Source organism: Aotus nancymaae, unplaced genomic scaffold (genome assembly GCF_030222135.1).
Source record: "Aotus nancymaae isolate 86718 unplaced genomic scaffold, 86718_ANA_hifiasm-v0.15.2.pri h1tg000016l, whole genome shotgun sequence".
Taxonomy (NCBI): Eukaryota; Metazoa; Chordata; class Mammalia; order Primates; family Aotidae; genus Aotus; species Aotus nancymaae.
In genome coordinates this window covers 28,505,597-28,527,193 of record NW_026988428.1, presented here as the reverse complement: position 1 = coordinate 28,527,193, position 21,597 = coordinate 28,505,597, and the positions used below count along the sequence as shown (strand labels likewise).

Sequence of the window (21,597 nt, the reverse complement as noted above, 5' to 3'; positions counted from 1 at the left end):
AGAGATAGAGATTAAATCAGTAACCTAATGCTTCTATGCTTTTTATCTATGTGTATGTGTGTGTGTGTGTGTGTGTGTATGTGTGTGTGTGTGCATGTGTCTTTATATACACAGTTATATCCTGCTTATTATCAGGCTGTGATTAAAGGTGGGGTGGAGGAAAACAGCATACAACTTGAAAGATAGAAAAGAGGATATTTCTGCCCTACTGGAACTTCATAAAATCCATTCAAGTTATTTTATTTAAAAATTGGATTAAAAAATAATTTGTAATGTGTCGGGTACTATTCTAAGGTCTTTACAAAGGTTATCTCATTTAATATTCATAACAATATAAGCATGTTTCTACCACAGCATTTTCATAATCTGTAGATAAGGAGATGGAGGCTGAGAGAGATGGCATAACTTGCCCATTGTAAGTGCTGGAGCTGGGCTTAAGCTCAGGTGATCTGACTGCAGAGATCCTGCTCTTCACTGTTTGGCAGATGCTATGATTTAATGACTATAGGCAGACACAGGGGTGTCTCGTTCTCTTTGTGGAACTTACTTGTTAGCTAGATGGGAGATACTTCTCAGAGAATGTGTATTTTGAGCATTCTAACCACAGATCTGTTGAGGAAGGGACCCCTTTGGTGCCGTTTGGAACAAGGTTTCTCAAGCTCAACACTGGACCTTTTGGACTGGATCACTTTTGTTGTGAGAGTCTGTCCTGTGCATTGTAGGATATTTAGCAGTGTCCCTGGCCTCAGCTTACTAGGTGCCAGTAGTACACTTGATGTGACAACTGAAAATGTCTCTAGAGATTGCCAAATGTGCTCCGGCAAAATCACCCCTGGTGAGAATCACTATGCTTGAATAATGACTCTGGTGATTGATGATCCTATGGTGGTGACTCCATCTGGAGGTGTGAAGCCCATTTGGAGCTTATATCCAAGGAGTGACATGGGCTTATCAAGACTTGTTTCACTCACTCATTTCTACTTACTTCTGCAGATAAACGTGGACTCAAATGCAATGAATGGATACCTACTACATATCATTAGAGACGCTGGAATTAAAGCAAAAGGAGTAAGAGATAAACATTTCCTTTTAATTATTGGAAACAGTTCCTCATGTGGAAAGAACACATGAGAAGGAAATTTTTATAGTATCTTCTATGGTCAGGGATTGTTTGGAGGCTTTAGGGATGGTTCGAGGGTTGTTCCTTTTGTCATGTTTCCAATGCACTATTTGACTGATGTTCATTTACCCTTCATATTCTAAATGTATGAGACTTGATGGAGCCCTTACTGCAATGGCTTTTAAACTACATGTACATATTAGAGTCACCGGGGGACGTTGTTTCAAAATTCACATTTATGGACCCTACTCTAGACTTAGTGAATCTGCACCTCAGATATGGAAGCTCAGCTTTAAGGGTATATTAAAAGTCTCAGAGGTACACCTTGGAGTAAGAAGCATAGACTGAAGTTTTTCTTCCCATGCTCTCTATTTGGGATGATCTTTGGTGGCTCTGCTTTTCCCCTTTAAGGGCACGGAAGTCACACATAGGGCATGTCTTTAAAATTCATATTAGCCATAACTTTCTTATATGCTATACCTAGCTGCAGACAATGTTGGGAAATATAATGTCTATCACATGGCCATATGTCAAGCTAATAATGAGGGTTTCTTAAACTAAGGATCTAGGGGAATAGACATGGGTGGATAATTAGCAGTCCTTGCCACAGACTGTTAAAACACAGCAACAGTATCAGACAGTTGTCGAACACAGAACATGTTCCAGGGGCAGAGAAAAGCAACCAGGTTGTGTGGCTGCTATCATTATCCTTATTTTATAAATGAGGAAATGGAATCTGGAAGGACTGAACACAATCATTGTCACATAGCTTGTGGATGTTAGAACTAAAATATTAAATAGGTTCTATCTGGCTCTACAAGTGTTTTCCACTAGACTATCTAATTACACTCCCTTAATTTCCTCAAGCAATCTATTAGTTACAGTTTTTAGAGTCTTTAGGTTTATAAATATATATAGCATATTTGACCCTTATTGGTATAAGAATGTCAATATTCTTAATCGTTCAGATTTTATTAGAATTATATTACTGTATATCTTGAATTTAATATCTACTTTGTTTTCTTAGTTTTAAATGAGGAAAGGAAATAGCACCATAAGGTGGGAACAGCTGCAGAGGGAGGTTGATGTTATTTAGTAAATTTGGCAACATTTTGAGCTTATAGTTCCCAATAATCCAGAGGATCATACATTAATAAAAGGAAATCTTGAAGTTGTCATAGTGATCTCACCAGGGTATGCATCATAGAAAACCTGATTTGGATTTGTATGAATATATAGGCCTTTCTCCATGATAGCTAGTTGATGAATCAAGTATAAAAAAAAACCTAGTTAAGCTTATTTATCATCTTGAGATGACATAGTCAAACAACTGTCTCTAGGAAGTCTTAGATCAATGTCTGTCTAATCAAGAGGGCAGTTAATAATGAGTCCTCCATAGCTAAGTCTATCCCTAAAATGCTTACTCTCATCTGGAGTTTTTCCTTAGAATTATTTTGATTCCCAATATCATCATGCCAGATTACACATATAAATGAACTAGGAATGTTTTAGGAAGTTATTAATATAGGGAATTTATTTCTCCAGGCTATGATTGACTTTTTAAATGGTAAGTAATTCATAGCATGCTACTGTCTTTAGGGAAATATTTCCTCTTTAAGTAGGTTGTATGGGGTTGTAGGTTGTAGATAAGCAGAAATTGGTCTTAATGTCCCACGTGTCTGTCATCTTATTCTGTGGTTAAAGATTTAGAGGAAGAGAGAGCATGAGAGAGAGAGAGAGAGAAAGAGAGAGAGAGAGAGAGAGAGAGAGAGAGAGAGAGAGAGAGAGAAAGTAGGTAGATAATAACTTTTTTATGTTAGAATACTCCACTAGTAAAAAAGACCCCAGTGAAATTTCAACAATAAAAGCCCTTGATTATAGGAAATAGTTACCTGAGTGTTACATCATTCGGCATTCTTTTTTGTATTTTTATTTAAAAGTATTAAAATCCCAACAATAACAGCAAACAACTCTGACAAAGTTAGAAAGATGACATTTTGACATGAAAATAATAAATAATAAATGTTATTCCATAAATTAGGTTAAATTATTTCAACAATTAATCCTCCCTGAAAAATGGATCACTAAATCTCGCTAAAAGGCTCCAGACTAGGGTTATTATGGACAATTACAGAAGATTATGATGGAAGATTGTCATTGCTCATGGTATGACTTCTGCAAATGAAATCACAGAATCATAAATTGCCATTGGAAAAAGTTAAATAATTTGTTACCTAATGGTAATTATGCATCCAGGAGGATTTTGGCTACAGGAATCATTTGCCTCTTCAGTAATAGGTTCTAATATTTTCAATAGGATTCACCCTAACTGTATGAGAACAGTTGTATTAGGAGGTACCTACAAATGGGGAAAGGATATTTCTGTATCTGGTTTAATATGCAAGAGAAGGGCATCAAATGCTTGGGGATTCCCAAGCTGGCAAGACAAAACAAAACAACAAAACCAAAAGTCAACAGCAGTGAGATTTTATTGTTGAAGATGCGAAGGCTGTGTAAAAGAGTAGGTGCAGTCTGAAAAGAGTAGATCATTTACCGGTTTCACTGATTCTGTGCCTAAAACGTGGATTCTTCTCAAATACGGTTATGTGAATTCTCCACACACTCCAAATCTTAAAATACACTCCTAGGTTTCTCTATTGGTGTTCTACTTCTCTCTGACTTGGCCATTATTACTTTTTAGCTTATTTGTACTGGACACTCCAGTGGTACAGACAGTTCCACCTTCCCAGGCTTATTACCAGTAAGAAGCACTAATCCAAAGGCAAGTCGCATGCAGTTTGGGTTGTTCTGTTATTCCCTTTTCCCCTCTGCTGCCTCATGGCTGAGTGTTTTTTCTGCTGATGAGTATCAAATTGAAACTCAGTTTACTTCTAAAAAATTAAATTATGAGATTAGATGACTTAATCTAATATTTTGCAAGAGAAATAAATAGGACTTACATACATCTACTTCTTACGAATGTCTTCTACATTTGTGTATTCACTGAAAACAAACTAGAGGACAGTATTCATTGATGCATCCATCAATTTTTGATTCCATGTCAGGAAGTAATTATGGACTAAGCATAATATCTCTGTAAATCACAGGCTAGTCAATACTTTTTGAAAATCGGCATAGTACTAACACTATTAAATCAGAGTGGGGAGGACTTATTTTATAATACACAAAATTCCAGTATTGAACCATGTAAGGCAGACTTTTGCCCTAATTTCTCATTTATTTAAAATTTACATTAAACAACTTGGCAACAGTATTAGAGTAAGTAGTATGTACTTCAGCAGTAGCAAACAAGAACATAAGCATTGTTGTCTGTGTAGGTATCATGATTTAAATCATTCAGTCATGCAATAATGTTCTTTTAACCAATACTTACTTGAAGTTTCACATTTTTCCAGACACTATTCTGGGCACTGGGACACAGCAATAAATAAAATGGGCAAAACTTCACTGAGTTTACATTCTTTCTATTCCAGTGGGGCAAGGTTGACAGAAAAATTAAAATGTACAATATATAAAATGGTGCTATATGCCAAGGAGAAAAGCAAAGCAGAGAAAAGGAATGATGCAATTCAAATAAGATGTTAGGAAAGGCCTCTCTGAATGTGAGTGTTTGAGGAGAGACTGAACAGAGAGAGTGGACCTTGGGATATTTGGGGAAAGAGGATTTCATACAGAGGGAACAGGAGTTGAGGCAGGGGAATGCATAGAATGTTTCAGGTGTTGCAAAAGCATTAGGATGAAGAGTAGAATGGTAGGTGATAAGATCAGATATGATTGTGTTTGTGTGTATAGGGACATTTACTTTTGTCTGAGTGCTATGGAAAGCCTTTGGAAGGTTTCAAGCAGAGGAGTGCCATGTCAGACTTCTTTTTCTTTTCTTTTTTTTTTTTGAGACAGAGTTTCCTTCTGTCGCTCTGGCTGGAGGGCAGTGGTGCGATCTTGGCTCACTGCAACCTGCTCACTGCAACCTCCGCCTCTCAGGCTCAAGCAATTCTCATGCCTTAGCTTCCCGAGTAGCTGGGATTATAGGCATGTGCCACCAGACTCAGCTAATTTTTTTGTATGTGTTTTTAGTAGAGATGGGGTTTTTCCACTTGGCCAGGCTGGTCTGGAACTCCTGGCCTCAAGCAGATCCACCTGTCTCCCAAAGTGCTGGAATTAAAGGTGTGAGCCACCACAGCTGGCTAGACTTGTATTTCAAAAGAATCTCTTTGGCTGGAGTGTAGGTATATACTATAGTGGGGTAAGGCTGGGCTCAGAGAAATTATGTAAGTGGTTACTGCTGCAGTGTGTGGAGTGCAGAGAAGTAGTGGGATTTGGGATATATTTTGAAGGCAGATCTTCTGGAATTCATGATATGTATTTGATATGGGTTGTGAGAAAATGAGAGAACTCAAGGAATACTCTGTTTTATGTTAATATGATGCCTACCATTTCTAGGTTATACAGGGAACAGCTGAGCTGTTGCTCATTGTTGTCAGAAAGAACAGTTCTGAATGAGCTCAACTTAAACTAAAATTAAAATCTTTCCATTGTCTAAATGGATAATACTAAATAACTTTACTCAACAAAGTAATTAATAAAGGCTTTGAAGATGAATTTTGCAGCTAACACATTTTATATGCACCTGTAAAAATGAAGTTTTTATTATAAATCAGATGCCTTATGGTCAAGGTAGGATTTTTTGTTTGTTTGTTTCTAGTTATGCCTGTCTCTTTCATGTTATATGGTCTAGCATGCTTAGGATTCCACCAATAACTGCCTGAAAGCCTCAGTAGAATCAGGACTGATAGTGTATTTTTTGCTTTCTTGAAAATCATCCTCTGGTTTACATCATTATGGAGGGAGGACCTAGAGAGACTATAAGTTGGGCTCTTAGAGCAGTGCAATTCTGACTCCTGCATTTCTTGGTGGCTGAAGCACATTTTGTTCTCCTCCGGTCCCATAGACTATTGGTACTTCATGTGCGTGTGGGTGAATGTGAGGATAAATTGCCTGTGACTCAGTTTTTGCCAATAACTTCTTCAGACAATTGATATCTGAGAGAGATCATTTAATGGGCATGTGGACAATTCATTCATTTTTATATCAGTGGTTGCGTATGGCATAGAGGAAGGACTTTAAAGTTTGACAGATTCTGGAACTGATTCTGATTCTACTATGTGTTAGCTGTATTACTTAACCACTTTAAATAAGTAATCTAATCTAACAAGCATAATAAAAGCTTGTTAGATAAAATGAGATTACATGTGTAAAGTACTTGGCATGTGGAAGACAATTTTTCTTCAATTTTTATCTATTCTTGCAGTGTATTATCTTGTCAGAAACTAACAAGCCCAGTCTAGGTTATATCAGTAGCTCTAAAAATGCTTTTATTGAGTGATAATTTAATGTTATACACTCATTTTTTTAAAAAAGAAGGTGGTACATAAAATGTCCAATTAAGTATTGTTTCTATATATTTTTCAAAACTGTTATACTATCTAAAATCTCACAAGTAAAGCGTAAGTGATCATGGTAGAAGTTATCATACCATTAAGAAACTTTCTAATCCAGTATTACTCCCTTTCTGACTTAGTTGAGAGGAAACTCCCATCTCAATTTAGTGTCTAGTTGCATAATTTATCTGACTTCATCTTTTGATAATTCTAATCCACTTCAAGATCATTTCTTTGTTCTTTTTTTAATATTAGAACTCTTGTCACACTGAGCTTATTTTTTAATTAACTTTTTGAGGTATAATTTATATACAGTGATGGCACCCTTTAAAATGAACAATTCAGTGGGTATTGACAGATGCAAAACCACTGCTACAACCAAGGCAGTTTCCATCGCCCCCAGAAGTTTCCTCTTGCTCTTCCCTCTGTTTCCAGTCCCCAGCAGCTGATGCTGAATTTGAGCTAGTGAGCCTTTTTACAAAGTCATTTTTGAGGTAGAAGGCAGATGGCATTTGTTTCAGAAGCAAAGAAGAGGTGAAGAGGAAAGACAGAGAACACCTACTCTTTCAAGCTATTTGTCTGCGAAGAGAAAGTCTGAGAAAGAGAGTCAGACACAGATTAAGGGAAGGATTTTTTTTTTAATTTTAAATTTTAGCATGTGTTATGTGCTGATTGAAAAAAGCAGTGGAAAGGGGGATATTAAAACTATTGGAAAGATGTGATCAATGATGAAAGAGGGCCCCCAAAGAGATGAGAGGGGCTGGGATAAAAAGCACAATTGGGGAATAACTGGAAACGAGGAAAAACAGCTTTTCCTTGAAAAGAGATGAGGTGGTCCAATATGATGCAGATAAGGGGTATATTACTATACTTGGAGAGAACTGAAGAATTCATATTTGATAGTTCAGTTTCCTCAGTCAAGTGCAAGAGCAGTTTATATGTTGAGAGATGCGGAGAAGAAAAAATATGAGAAGGTGTATTTTTTTTTCCTCCCAGTTGCTCTTTTTTTGACGCTGGAGAGAATTTACAGAGGGTGTAGAGGAAAGACAGGAAAATCAGGAAGTTGAATGCTTGTAATATAATGGTTGATGCTATGCTATGCACCATGAAGTTTAAACAGATCAGGAAACTGGTCAGAGTCAGGAGTCAAGGGGTAGAGGTAAGGTGAAGAACATTTTATTTTCCCTGATAGATCTGAAGTCCTATTTAAAATAATAAAGTGAAATGCTGATCATTCTATTTTGTTGTTAATGCAGTTCTGTTTCCATTAAAACTAATGAGGAGAGGGTATACATCGGTGAGATTGGGACGTATGTCCAGCACAAGAATAATGGAAGATGCTATGACACACAGTAGTTCATGGTGCTGGACCATGGAATCTGGAGCCCTATTGCCTGTGTTTGGATTTTCTAGCTGTGTGATCTTGTACAAGTTACATAGCCATTTTATGTCTGACTTTCTTCACCTGTTAAAAGGAGACTATAATAGTATCCACCTCATAGTGTTGTTGTGAAAATTAAGTGTCTTAATATGTGCCAATAGCTAGGTCTAACTTGTATTATTAGGAGTCGGTAAACCTAAATTCGAGTCTTGTGTCTAAATTCAGAGCCTTCTGTCTGCACCTATGGGCAAGCCATTCAACCGTTGCTGTTGCTTTTCACTTACTTTGTCTGTAAAATAGGTTTAATAATCTTGACTGCATATATTTTATTGATAATTGAATGGGATAATATACATAAAAGTATTCTGTAACTTTCAAACACTCTATTTCCACATAATGTATTAATTGCATTCCAGTTAAACAGAATAAAGCAATAAGTGTGAAAATGCTGTGAAATATGAAATGTTTACATAAATGTAGAGCCACACTGGGAACTGGAAATGTTTTGTCAGTTATTGTTATAATAATTTTGATTATGTAGTTATATGAGTATATTTTTAACTTGTAGCTCTGAAGAAAAAAAAAAAACACTGGCGAGAAGGCAGCCGTTTAAATTCCTAATTAAAATGAAGCTTTTGCTTTCCTCGTGGATCTATTTCCTTCCTTAGCATGTGGAGTGGAAATTTGACAGTGCCTAATCAATACCAATTTCAGCTGATTCCGACCTCTAATGGTACTGAGTCAAGAATTTATTCATGTATAAAATGTTGCAAGTTTTTTTAAAAAGATTTCTGACAACTCTGCATTCTAGCTTCATGAAGTATTATTGGAGAAAAAATCAGAGCATATTTTGTCACTCTGGCTACTCTACTTTCTTTTCCCGTTTCCAATTAGTTTTTATTAAAGCCAAATTATTGGTATATATGTTATATAAAATGATATTTACCCTTCTTGAGTATATAGTTCTAAGGATTTTGACAAATGCGTATAGTTGTTAACCACCACCACAATCAAGATATAGAACATTACCATCACTTCAAAATGTTCCTTTATGTCTCTTTGTGGTCGGTCCCTTACCCTGACTCCAGGCCTTGGCAACCACTGATCTTTTTTCTTTTCCCATTGTTTTGTCTTTTCCAGAAAGTCATTTATATCAATTAGCTATTTTTAAACAGGTTCTGGAAACATGTTATTGGACTTCATTACCAATGACATCCAGATGTATCCATCATCTGTGCATGTATGAACAAATCAGTCTATGTGTCTACAGTTGTGGTCGTCTATGGGCAGTTGAATAAAGATGGTGCTAATGAGTCTACAGATACAGGCTTCATTCATAACTTAGAGCAGCTAGGGCTAGTGGTGCAGTCTTCCTGGATGGAATCAGCACATTAACATTGTTGAAAATCAAGCAAAAGGAAGAGATTGTTTTTCACTTGCCATTCAGTAAATATTGCTGACTATTCATCAAATAAATGATACTTTAATGGGATACTAACTAAATAGCTTTACCTACTGTCAGGGAGAAACTCAGTTAATCTGTATGATGAGAATGATAATAATGACAGTATTAATCCTATTTTGTTCATTATGCTGGCCAATTTGGAGTATCATAGTTGAGTCAGTACATTTTGGTAGATATCCGGTAATACAGAAGCTGGAGAAAAAATTGATGGCAAAATGGGCAATTGAGGGGCAATATAAATTCTTCCTGTAACATATGGGGGAGAATAAAACTCATTATTTAGCTACCTGCTGTGATAGCTTCAAATCATTTAGTACTTTCCTTCCAGTAAGGCGTATTTTCTTACACTTCCTTTTTTTTTAATTCTTATTTTCTTCATTAAGACTATTACATAAATTTCAGTGTCTGGATTGTAGCATTAGCATGTAGAGAGAAGTGGAAGCAAAGTTAACCAATACTTGCCGAGTTTCTGCCCCACGTGTTATAGACACTTAAAATACATTTTGCTTTAATCCTCACAAAAACCTCTGAGAAGTAGGTACTGTTATCACCGTTTTACAGATATGCAAACTAAAAGGGAGCTTCTTCAGGGTCACAAAGCTAGTAAAGTCAGGACTGCCCTCAAAGGCCATAGTCAATTACCTCACCTTGCTGATTTCCTGTATTGCTGCTCATTATGCGGCATGATGACTTTTCAGTGTCATCCCTTATGCTCTATTTATCTACTGGCTAAATGTATTGATATTGTTCACAGAGCATCAACTTTATGATTATGTACAATTGTTCAACAAATAACAGGAATTGCTTTTTATTTTCTATATTTAGGAGGTTAGAACAACTTATAATAAATATGATGACCTTTAGGTCAGACATTTCCTGTAAAGTAATGACCAGACCTTCTCCAGCTTGCTATTAATTATGGTCCAAGAGCACTCAGCCATTATTTTAAAAATAATAAAAATAAATAAATAACACAACAAATGATACTTCAGTTATTATGGAACAGTGTGGTGGGTGTTAAAAAGGTAATATTGGTAGCCTACCGCCATTTCCCGTTACTTCACTCAGAGAAGATGAACACAGTTTCCGGGAGGCCACGAATTTACCAGATTTCACTGGGCTATATTATTCTCTCAAACCTTAATAAAATGTCACAAAGGTTATAGTTCCACTTTTTAAGGATATACCACTTCAAAAAATGAGATAAACATCAGCTTCTTAGGTAATGAAAAAGTATTTGGTCCAGGAATTTTATTAAGTAATAAAGTAGTGACCCACACCTCCATTATTTTTGCCTTTCCTCCCTCTTCCTTCCTGCATGTCTGCCAATATACATCAACAAACATCTAGTTTTTGAGGATCTTGAAGCAAAACTTTTCTTAAAATTTTAAAAACTTTTAAAAGAAGTCTTCTTTCCTCTGTCCTTCCCTTCCTTCCTCTTTCATTTTTTGTTTTTAGCCATTTGAAATATTTTTACTCTTGTGATAGAAGCCTTTATACTGTATTTGATTAGAATATAAACATTCAAATTCTTTAGAGCTATCAGGTTTATGATTTCATTATTGTGGGCAATATTTATAGTCCCAAACAACTGGACCAGATAAATAGTTCTACTGTTTTCTTAAAACCAAAATATTTGGCTGCTTTCTGCATATCGACAGATTTTAAAAGATTTTCAGAATTTATTGGTACTGTAGAATACCTGATAGACCAAATATCAATACAAGATTTTTTTCTTGTCTCTGTGTTTTTTCTTTTCCTTTTGACCTTCTATTTCAATTATAACAACAAAAATATTTTTAATACTTCTTAAATGTTCAAATGAGTGTTTTTAAAAAAAGCTATCTTAAGCAAATGTGATATAACTGTGGCAGTATAAGATATAGCCCAAAATATATTATTGTACTGAAATTCTATCATTGAAAGGGTGTAATAATTTTTATATATTTTTCTTTTTGTTGACACCAAACTGCACCATTTTATCATGGAAAAAACATTCTCCTAGAATATCTTTATTATTAAGTAAAATGTAGAAGTATTTAGAATAAATAATCTTAGTGAAGTATGAAATATATAGCACAAAACTTTTGAGGGACAATTCTCTAAGGTTTTTCTACAAGTCTTGTGAAACCTTTTATTCAATTCTGGATTATCTTTTAAGGATGTTTGCATAGTAAATAAGTTTCAAAGCTAGAGATAGTGTCTACCTATGGGGAAGAGGGCAAATTTGTTCCCTGATCAGGACAAACTCCGTTAGGGACAAAGATTAGGCAAGTTTGCTTACAGTTCACTTTATAAGATTGAGGATTTTTCAAGCTTGGGATTTCTCACATCCACTGTGTGTGCAGCATCCATCTGCTTTGTATCACTCCCACAAGACCTGGGAGCAAGGAGAACCCATACGTAAATGTAACTCATGCTGCCTGCTCTTCTATGAATAATAAAGTTATTTTTCTCTGACCCAGGGGTCTCATGTCTTTTGTCAGCCTCTATGAAACTGTGGCAGGCTAAACTCTTAACTTGCAAGCAGTGTAAAACCTCAGACCCTTAGCAGTTCTTGACAAAAAATTGTGTTTTATCACATGTGAGCTGAATTGAATAGTAGAGCACCAGACATCAGGTCTTTTCTTTTCTTTTCCTTTCTTTTCTCTTTTATTTTCCTTTTCTTTCCCTTCCTTCCTTCCTTCTTCCTTCCTTCCTTCTCTTTCTCTCTCTCTCTCTTTTTTTTTTTTTAAAAATAAAACCTTATAAATTGCAAACTTACAATCTGTTACTCTGGATTTCCGGTTGATTTTGCAAATTAAATGCACTAAGAATGAGCCATTCATATATAATTTTTTTCTTAGAAACATTATGTACTATGGAAGCATTTACTGTAGACACAGTACATGAATATGAAATTAATTTTATTTGCATAAAATTGCTACTGTTTCAAATGGATGTCACCGAAGGAAAAATTGTAGGAAACACTGAAATGATAGTTTTGGGTTTGATATATCTGGAGTTTGTAGTTCTGTGGAGTGCTTCCCTTGGGACCTACCAAGAGTCTCTGGTGAAATTTATATTGAATTGTGGCAAGTATATTAAAAAAATCAGACTTTTAAAAAGTAAAGATGCCTGGTGACTGTAAGTTTAATGTTATGTGTTTGGCATTGTGTCTTTTTATTTTTATTCCAAATTAGCTTCCCTGATTAAATGTTAGAATTAGGAATTGGGATTTGGAAATGTGGTTACATTTACAAAATATTTTTTAAAACACTGCATTTAGGACTAATGTTCAGGTGGTTAGATGGCAAGTTTGCACTCACTGAACCACAGATACCTTTTTAATATAATTCATGTTTTAATTGAAAATTTACCAAGTTAACTTGTTGCTACTTGGTTAAGAATAAATTGTTTGGGCAGTTATAGCTGTATAACTTACATTAGGATGATTTCTTAAAATTTATTCAGAGTATTTTAACCCTTAGCTTTTTAAAAGAATATTTTTGTTCAATTTAAAGGAAAACTGTGTCCTTTATGTTTTTAAAGCAAGTTGACTCTTTTGAAGGTTTTCTCAGCTACTTGCCTCAAAAACCTTTGCATAATTTAGAAGATAAACTTTTACTTTAGACTCTGGTGAGATTAGGAAGTATTTTAAAGTGATAGCTAAGAATTGCTTTCTGCTAATTTTGAAAGAAAAAAACAAACTGATAGGTCTTAGACAAATTCCTCAAGGTGGCAATATTTTATGGAACAAGTAGTTTAGATTTCGTAAGTCCATATATACTTAAATTTTTTTCAAGCAGCCATCTGTGCCATAACTCATGATTTCTTGTGCATTTTAATCAGCATCTAGTTATGCATAGCTCCAGCCTTATTGCCATCTAAATACTTAAAACAGTAAAGTGCTGCAGGATATTAAGACATGTAGCTGTAAAATTATGGTATGCACTTTCTCTCTGTACCTGAGCAGATGATCTGCAAATCAAACCCTCTCAGAGGCACATCTGCAGAGCTGCTGGAAAATGTGGCTGGCCACAGGAGTCCAGGACTGGTGGTTGAGGCTGCCAAGGAGCCTAGGTTTCTTTTGGTCTAGCCTTGGGTCATCCAGTTAGGCAGCACTGCCTGATGCCCTCTTGTCCCTAACTCATTTTGATCAGCCTGTCGGTACTGATGGGAAAGGAGAGCTGGCAATGCAGCATTATTGCCATGTAGCCTGATTTTCTGCAGCATTTTAATTGCATTGTGTGGCCTTGGAATTATGGTTACTTTAAATGGATGCTCAATGATCTTTTCCCCCCTTTATATGTAATTTAGCTGGGGGAGAAAAACACAACTAAATTCCATTTCAAACAGAAATGTGTCATGCCAGCTGTGGATTGAGGCCTGGCCTTGATTTGCAAATTTTCCTAGATTCAGAGGATGTTCTGCCAGCCGCCAGCATAATAGCTGGGATATGGCTGAAGGGGTAGCTTCTCATTGAATATATTCTATTCCAGCTTCTGAATGCACGAATCCATGGAACTTTTTCCTTGAAAAGACACTGATATATTTACTTGGAATAGCATTATACACACATAAATCAAGAGCTCTGGCAAGAAAATCAGTACTTGCAGGTTTTAGTTCTGAGTCATGGATTTGTTATATGACTTTGTGGTAGTTATGCTGCTGCACCTTCTCATTTTAAAAATAAGGGCATTGCCTGTGAACAGGTATCACTAAGAGCCTGGAAGCTACACAGTGTATAGCTAATGCTCACAGCTATCACCGAAATATACATATAGAAATGTGCTCAAGTCATATGCTTATGTCTCAGTGACTTTTTACAAGATGAAAACACCCCAATAACTACCACATAGATCAGGAATACCACCAGTACCCATCATGGCCCTCTCAGGTTTCTCTTAGTCACGAACTCCACCTCATTCTCAAAGGAAAGTGATGTCCTGCTTTTTACACCATAAATTAGTTTTTGTGTGTTTCTGAATCTTGTATAAATGGAATCATCCATACATGCTCCTTTATTCTTGGCTTGTTTCACTCACTGATACGGTTGTAAAATTCATTCATGTTGATGCAGGTAGCAAAGATCCCATCATATGAATATGACATGATTTATCTATTTAAAAAATAAGAGTGCATTGGATTAAGTGACTCTGTAGTCTTTCCTTGGTGTATAGTTCAAAATGGGATGATTATTCAGAGAAATGCGTTATGATGTATAAGTTACATGATTATCTTGTGGTAGCTCATACAGGATAGCATTTAATATAGACTCAAATTCCTGAGAAAGTAAAATATAGTAATTTTTAAAGATGAAGATGTTTGAGCCTAATACATATCAAAAGAAGAATTATGTGTTTTTATTATGCCCTGTACTACTAAATTCACTAAACATATACTAAGCATCAGACACTATATTAGGAACTTTTAGTTTTCACAACAAATCTGAGGGTATCATAATTCCATTTTTATAGGTGATGAGACAGTCTTAGAAAGTTAAAATTAGTTGCCTATTTTTATACAACTTCTAAGTGGCAGAACTGAATTTAGTCTGCTTCATTTGACTTAAAATTCATAGTTTTTCTACTGTATTTCCTTAAAGATGACCAAGGTATAATCTCTGCATGCTTGGAGTATGCATTCTTGTGGGGTAGGGAGATACAAGTGGGCAAATTAAATGAGAATTTTAATATGGCAGATAAATATTGTAATACAGGTGTCTTAGTTTGTTCCTGCTGCTGTAATACAATACCAAAGGCTGGGTAATTTATAAACAATAGAAATTTATTTCTTACAGTTTTGGAGGCTGAGAAGTCCTCCAGAGAAGTGGGAACTATAGGTACATGTAAAAATTTTCCATGTAAGGAATTTATAGCCATCAAAGCGCTTTCATTATGAGAGAATCATGACCAGAGGCCATACAGCACAGCAGTGTCAATGTCTTTTAACAGAAGACCACCAGTAACACATCTTTAACTGTTCAAGTTGGATTTACTGTATGCTTCAGTGAAGGAAGTAGGATGGAGAGAGGATGCAGTCGGTGAGAACTAAGGCTTAGGAGAGGGAACAGGACAGTGTACCATGGCACGGGATTGAATGAATTGGTGTCTGGTGAAGGCTCACTCTCTGCTTCCAAGACAGTGCTTTGTTGCTGTGTTCTCACAGCAAATAGGACCAAACAGGCTCCCTTAAGCCCTTTTATAAGGACACCAATCCCATTCTCGAGGGCTCCTAATTGCTTCTTAAAGGCCCTACCTCTTAATGTTGCATTGGAGATTAAGTTTAAATTTTGGACATAAACATTTAAACCATAGCAACAGGTGTGAGAACTATAGGTACATGAAAGAGGGACACCAATGTCAGCCTGCAGGGTAAGGAAGGGGTTAGAGAAGGGGGGAATTGTAGGATGGAATGGGCAGAGAACATTCAAGGCATAACAATGGCATGTGTAAAGGTATGAAATATTTGGAAAACAGTGCTGTGGTAAGACGTTCAAGATGGGTGGGAGGGGTGAAGGGGCAGGAGGAAGGATGTGTTAGGAATGAGGCTGAAGAACGAGGCACAGGTAAAATGTTGGGGGAGTGAGTTTTTCTTCTCATAAGCTAAAACTTTTCCGTGTAAGGAGTTTATAGCCATCAAAGGGCTTTCATTATGAGAGAATCATGACTAGAGGCAGGACAGCACAGCACTGTCAATGTCCTTTAACCAAAGACCACCAGTAACACGTCTAATTGTTCAAGTTGGATTTACTATATGCTTCAATGAGGGAAAAGTACAAAGCTAAGAGCATTGGCGGGGGTGCGTCTCAAAGGATGTTAGAAAATACTTGCTGGATTTGGATTATGGTTGGGTGATTTTGTGGAGTCCAAAGAAACAGGGGTACATTCCAGATAAGTTTATCAGTAAACAGGATGATACAGTGACTTGGTACCTCAATACATCTTATCTAAAAGGAAGGCAGACAAGGGCAGGCCTAAACTTGTAATTGGTAAAAAGCAAGTTACTCATATTATCTGGGAGAAGGTGATGTGTGATATTTTTGTGAATTTGCACAGTGACCTTGTTTGTGTGTGTGCTTAGACAAGATTATGAATTGGTCTTGGTGCTGGTCTCAGTTTATCACAGTCACAGTGACCTTGGCCAGTGCTGACGTTCCCTGAGATTGCTTTTCCCGATAAGAGAACACCATGGCTCAGCCGTGAGTGTGAGGCTAACTCTCCCCGGTGTCAGAAGCTTCTCTTTTTCAGTTGCTAGGAGTGCAGTGTGTGAATTCTAACTGATCCTTTTAATATCCTGGCTCCATTATGTCTCAACTGAGTGATCTTAGAAAAGTTATTTATTTATTTTTTTGTGCCTTAATTTCCTTGTCTAAGATGGAACTATTTCAGAGTTATGAGGAATATATGAAATAATAAGTACTTAGAGCAATTCCTGGCAGGTGGTAAAATCTCAATCAATAAATGCTATTATTATCATTTTGTAATGATTACTCTATCATCAGACTGGGGGAGGGTATGCATGAAAAAGGAATGGCAGAGAAATCACTGGTAGGACGATTCTGGAAGGCAAATGAGGACTTTCTCTCCTGAGTTGACATAGTAGAAGTAGGCATGTAAAGTATGCCACTTTACATCTCCACCAACAACGTATGAGAGATCAAGTTTCTTCATATCTTTGGCAGTATTTTCATGTTTTCACTATTTTTTATTTTAGCGATTCTGAGGGGTATAAAGTGATATCTCATTGGATTTAATTTGCATTTCCGTAATGGCTAATGATTTTGAATGTCTTTTCATGAGCATATTTGCCATCTCTATAGTCTCTTCAGTGAAATGTTTATTCATGTCTTTTGCTCATTTTCTAATTGGACTTTTTTTCCTACTGTTGAGTTTTGAGAGCGTCTTACCTATTTGAGATAGTTGTACTCTCTTGAATATATGTTTTGCAAATATTTCATTCCAGTCTGTAGCTTGTCTTTTAGTCCTCTTAACAAAATATTTTGCAAGGCAAAAGTTTTTCAGGTACACATTCTTTTCAACTGTACATGGACTGTTCTCCACAACGGACCATCTACTAGACCATAAAACAATCCTCAATACATTTTTTAAAACTGAAAAAACAAAAAGGAGTCCGTAGCCATCAAAGGGCTTTCATTAAGAGAGAATCATGACTGGAGGCAGAACATCACAGCCACTTTACAGGGCACAGTTGGTGAGAGCTAAATGTGAGGAGAGGAAACAGGACAGTGTACCATGGCTTGGGATTAAATGAATGGGTAGGATGGGCGGTCACCAGTAAATACTGGGAATACAGGAATAGAAAAGCACATTTTAGGGCAGACATTATGCCAGATGGAGATGTCCAGCAGACTGCTGATGACACAGGACTGAAGCTCAGAAGAGAGGTCAAGTGCTGTAGCCTCTGTTGCTTTCTGATGTCTCATAGAGGGGTCTGCTGTCTAGGTGGAAAGAGAAGTGCTGCTTACCTTGACCTCAGTTCCTTCCTTGACTTCCCTCTATAGGACTGTGGGAGTGGGTCTCTTTATTTTATATTTGGCATCAAACCTAGATCCACCTCAGTAGATCGTCAGAAGTTATGGATTTGACTTTAATCGACAACATGAAATATTTGTATGTCAAGAACTTGTCAGAGATTTTTAACCTTGAACTCTTTGCTATTCAATACTTAATCAAAACTTGGATGGAAAAAATGGTACGTATGGAGTGCCTGAAAGGTATGCTTTTCTAGATACTTTCTTAGGTGGTAACTTCATCTCTCTTTGTCTTTCTCTATTTATCGTCTATCACCACCTATCTGTTTTTATTAATCTGGCCCTCAGATTTTCTGAGTACCTGGGCTGGACTATGTTGGCTCTTCGCAGGATTGATTTTTACTGAACTGTGATTTGGCATTATGCTGGCAGCTTGCATTGAGAGATAATAACCATGGTTTATTTTTTATGCATTGTTTTGATATTGTGGAGAATCTAGTTCTTTATACTGCCCAAAGGAGACATTATGAGGGCTCTTGGGAAAAAAATGTTTCTAGGAATCAATAACATGTTTTTTTTTTTTTTTTCTCCTTGACATAATTGAATTGAATAGCTGATGATGTTTCCCTCTTTCTACTGACTGCTAGGAAGCTCAGAGTAAAATAATGGTCCCTCCTAAAGTATCTGATAATTATGGTATTTAATTATGGTACTAATGATACTTCTGGCTTAAAAAATTATTTATTTATTTTTTTATTCTCCAGGTGAAACTTGAACGCTTTGATGTTATTTTATCTATCCTACTTTTATTTTCCCTTACACATGATTTTCTCAATTATTCCAGTCTTATAAATTGCTTCAGTTCTTGTTTGGAATGAGGAGTGTATATGCATACACCAGCGTGCCTACACATACACAGAGAGAGGCATGTGCATACATATACCTACAGCCCTCCCTCGATATACATGGGGGGATTTGTTCCAGTACCCCCTATAGATGCAAACATTTGCTGATGCTATTGTCCCTCATATAACATGGCATAGTATTTGCATACGATCTGTACTCACTTTCTGTATATTTTAAATGATTTCTAGATTACTTACAATACCTAAAATAATGTAAATGTTATAGAAATAGTTGTTATAGTGTATTGTTTAGGGAGTAACAGCATGAAAAAAATCTGTACATGTTCAGGGAAGATGGAACCTTTCATTTATTCCCCAAATATTTTTTATTTGTTGTTGGTTGAATCCTCAGAGGTAGAACTTATAGATACAGAGGGTTGATGTGTGTGTGTGTGTGTGTGTGTGTGTGTGTAGCAACTAATGGAATTGCATTGGCTCTTCTATGTGAAATATAAAAATAAAAGCAACACTTAACTTCTGTCACTCCAGAGTTTTACCTTAATAAAAAGGATATATTTTTAAAAAATGCAATATGTGATAAAATATGGGTCAGCCTTTTTGCTTATATAACAGAGTGTATTAGGTAAAGCTCTGGATTTCAAATCAGAAGATTGGATTTCACCTTTCTTGGTCTGTTACTAGCTGTGTGGCCTCAGGCAAGCTGTTTAATCATTGCAAATTTTGCATTTCATGGTAGAGTGAGGGTGAAAATACTTGCTCTAGCCAACTTAGCTTTATTAGAAGGATCAAATTAGATAATGTGTGAGCCTCTGTAAACTGTAAAGAGCTATAAGCAAGATTATTAATTAAGCTTTGATTCTAAGTGAAGGGTATTTCAACTTATTAGTGGGAAATGTATCTACCTTAGTGCAGAACAGGAATCATCATCTCGAATGACAATAAGAATGAGCAGGGTGAGAGAAAAATAAACTTGTGATTCTCAGCAATTTTTATGTCATTTTTGATAGAGGCGTTAGTAATAGAAGTGCTTATCTTTTAATTTTACAATAGCAAAGTGGCAGTTGACACTCGGCCACAGTATGAGTAGTGAATGGTAGAAACTGAGGTGACAGAGGGGGCAAGCGCCCTGAGCAAGAGGCAGCCACTGTTTAGTGCTAGCTGATGGCTTCTAGGGAAGAATTGGGGATGGTGTGCACAGATAATTTTTCTCAGAATAATTTGGGAAATTAAATTCTTGTAAGTTCTATCAGTTTATAACTTTTTACAGTTAGTTCCAAATTTAGAAAAATATGTAAAATGGGTTGACACTGTTCAGGGAAAAACCAAACATGATATTTGACCTTTGGGAGACTTGTTCACTATTTCTCCTCTGGAAAATGTTTTCAAAATTCATCTTGTGTTTGAGGCTACATAGATCTAAGTAAGAAGATATTTGTAAGTTATTTTTAGAAAGTAAAGGTGTGTCTATTTTACCAAGTATTACAAAGCCTTTTCTCTAGTGAATATTCATTAAAACGTACATACATTATGTTTAAATATATTGTTTTGTTTTTTAGAGGCACTCTTTACTGTGAATGGATTGTAGAGGTGTACATTAAAATGCAAGATTAATATAGTTGTAAAGTACAAAAGTAGCAGTATTTGTAAATAACCCTTTGTGAATAATTTATAATTTTGTTTAGTGTTTAGTGTTGGTGCTCTCTGCATAGTTGTGGATAACACACATATATATCTATACACACACACACACACACACATACACACAGCCCAAGTGTCCTAGAGGCTATATTCCACTAACATCAAAGGAACTGTTGACTGCTTATTATGGTAGTTCTTATGCATAAGAGATCACAAAATATTGAAGAAAAAATAGGACACAGTTTATTCACTGAGTCTATGTATGTACAGTCAATCCTCTTTCTTCACAGATTTCTTATTTGAAAATTCTCCTATTTGGTAAAATGTATTTGTAACCCCCAAATCAATGTTTGTGGTGCTTTCATGGTCACTAGAAGATGTGGACAGAATGGCAAAAAGTTTGAGTCACCCGAGGTCAATATTCTCAGCTGAGATTGAAGAAGGAGATGCTCTACCTATTTGTTTCAGCCCTCATGCTATAAACAGCTATTCTTTCTGTGGTCTATTTAGTGCCACTTATTTTCTTGCATTTTGCAGGGGCTCTTTCTCTTGGTGATTATTTAAGGATCGCTACTTAAAATGGCCTCCAAACATAGTGTTTAAATGTTTATCTAGTGTTTCTGCGTGCAAGAAGGCTGCTATCTGCTTTATAAAGAAAATAGTGTGTTAGATAAACTTTGTACAGGCATGAGTTATATTGCCGTTGATCATGAGTTCGGCGTTAATGAACAATATATATTAAATAAGCTGCTTTTAACAGAAATAAATATCAAACAAAGTTATGTATTGATGAGTTGACAAAAATGCGACCAGAGGCTCATGTTAAGTTAAACTTGTATTTTCCACAGGGGCAATGATTCAGTATTTACTAATTCAGTGTTTGCAACAACTTTACAGAAGTAACAGCTGTGAATAATGGTGATAGGTGTTTTATGAAAACACTGAGATGATCGATTGATTTTCAATATGGATACAGATTTGCAGATACCATTTCCGTATTAGAAGAAATACCTGACAAACTCAGTGCTAGCTAGCTATATGATAAACTGCAAATACGTTTTTAGGACTTGAGTTATCATTTGTGTATTACATAATGGTGGATATAGGGGGTGCAGAAGCCTGGCTGGGGACTTGGCCTACCTGGGTTCTTGTCCTAGCTTTGTTACTGATTAGCTGTGTAACATTGGAGAAG

The 21,597-nt window shown here is 36.1% G+C and overlaps 1 protein-coding gene across 1 annotated transcript in view; it reads left to right on the top strand.

Annotated features, from left to right (window-relative positions):
- TRHDE (thyrotropin releasing hormone degrading enzyme) overlaps window positions 1-21,597 on the top strand; it is a 385,721-nt gene that overhangs the window by 28,646 nt on the left and 335,478 nt on the right. The window lies entirely within an intron of this gene.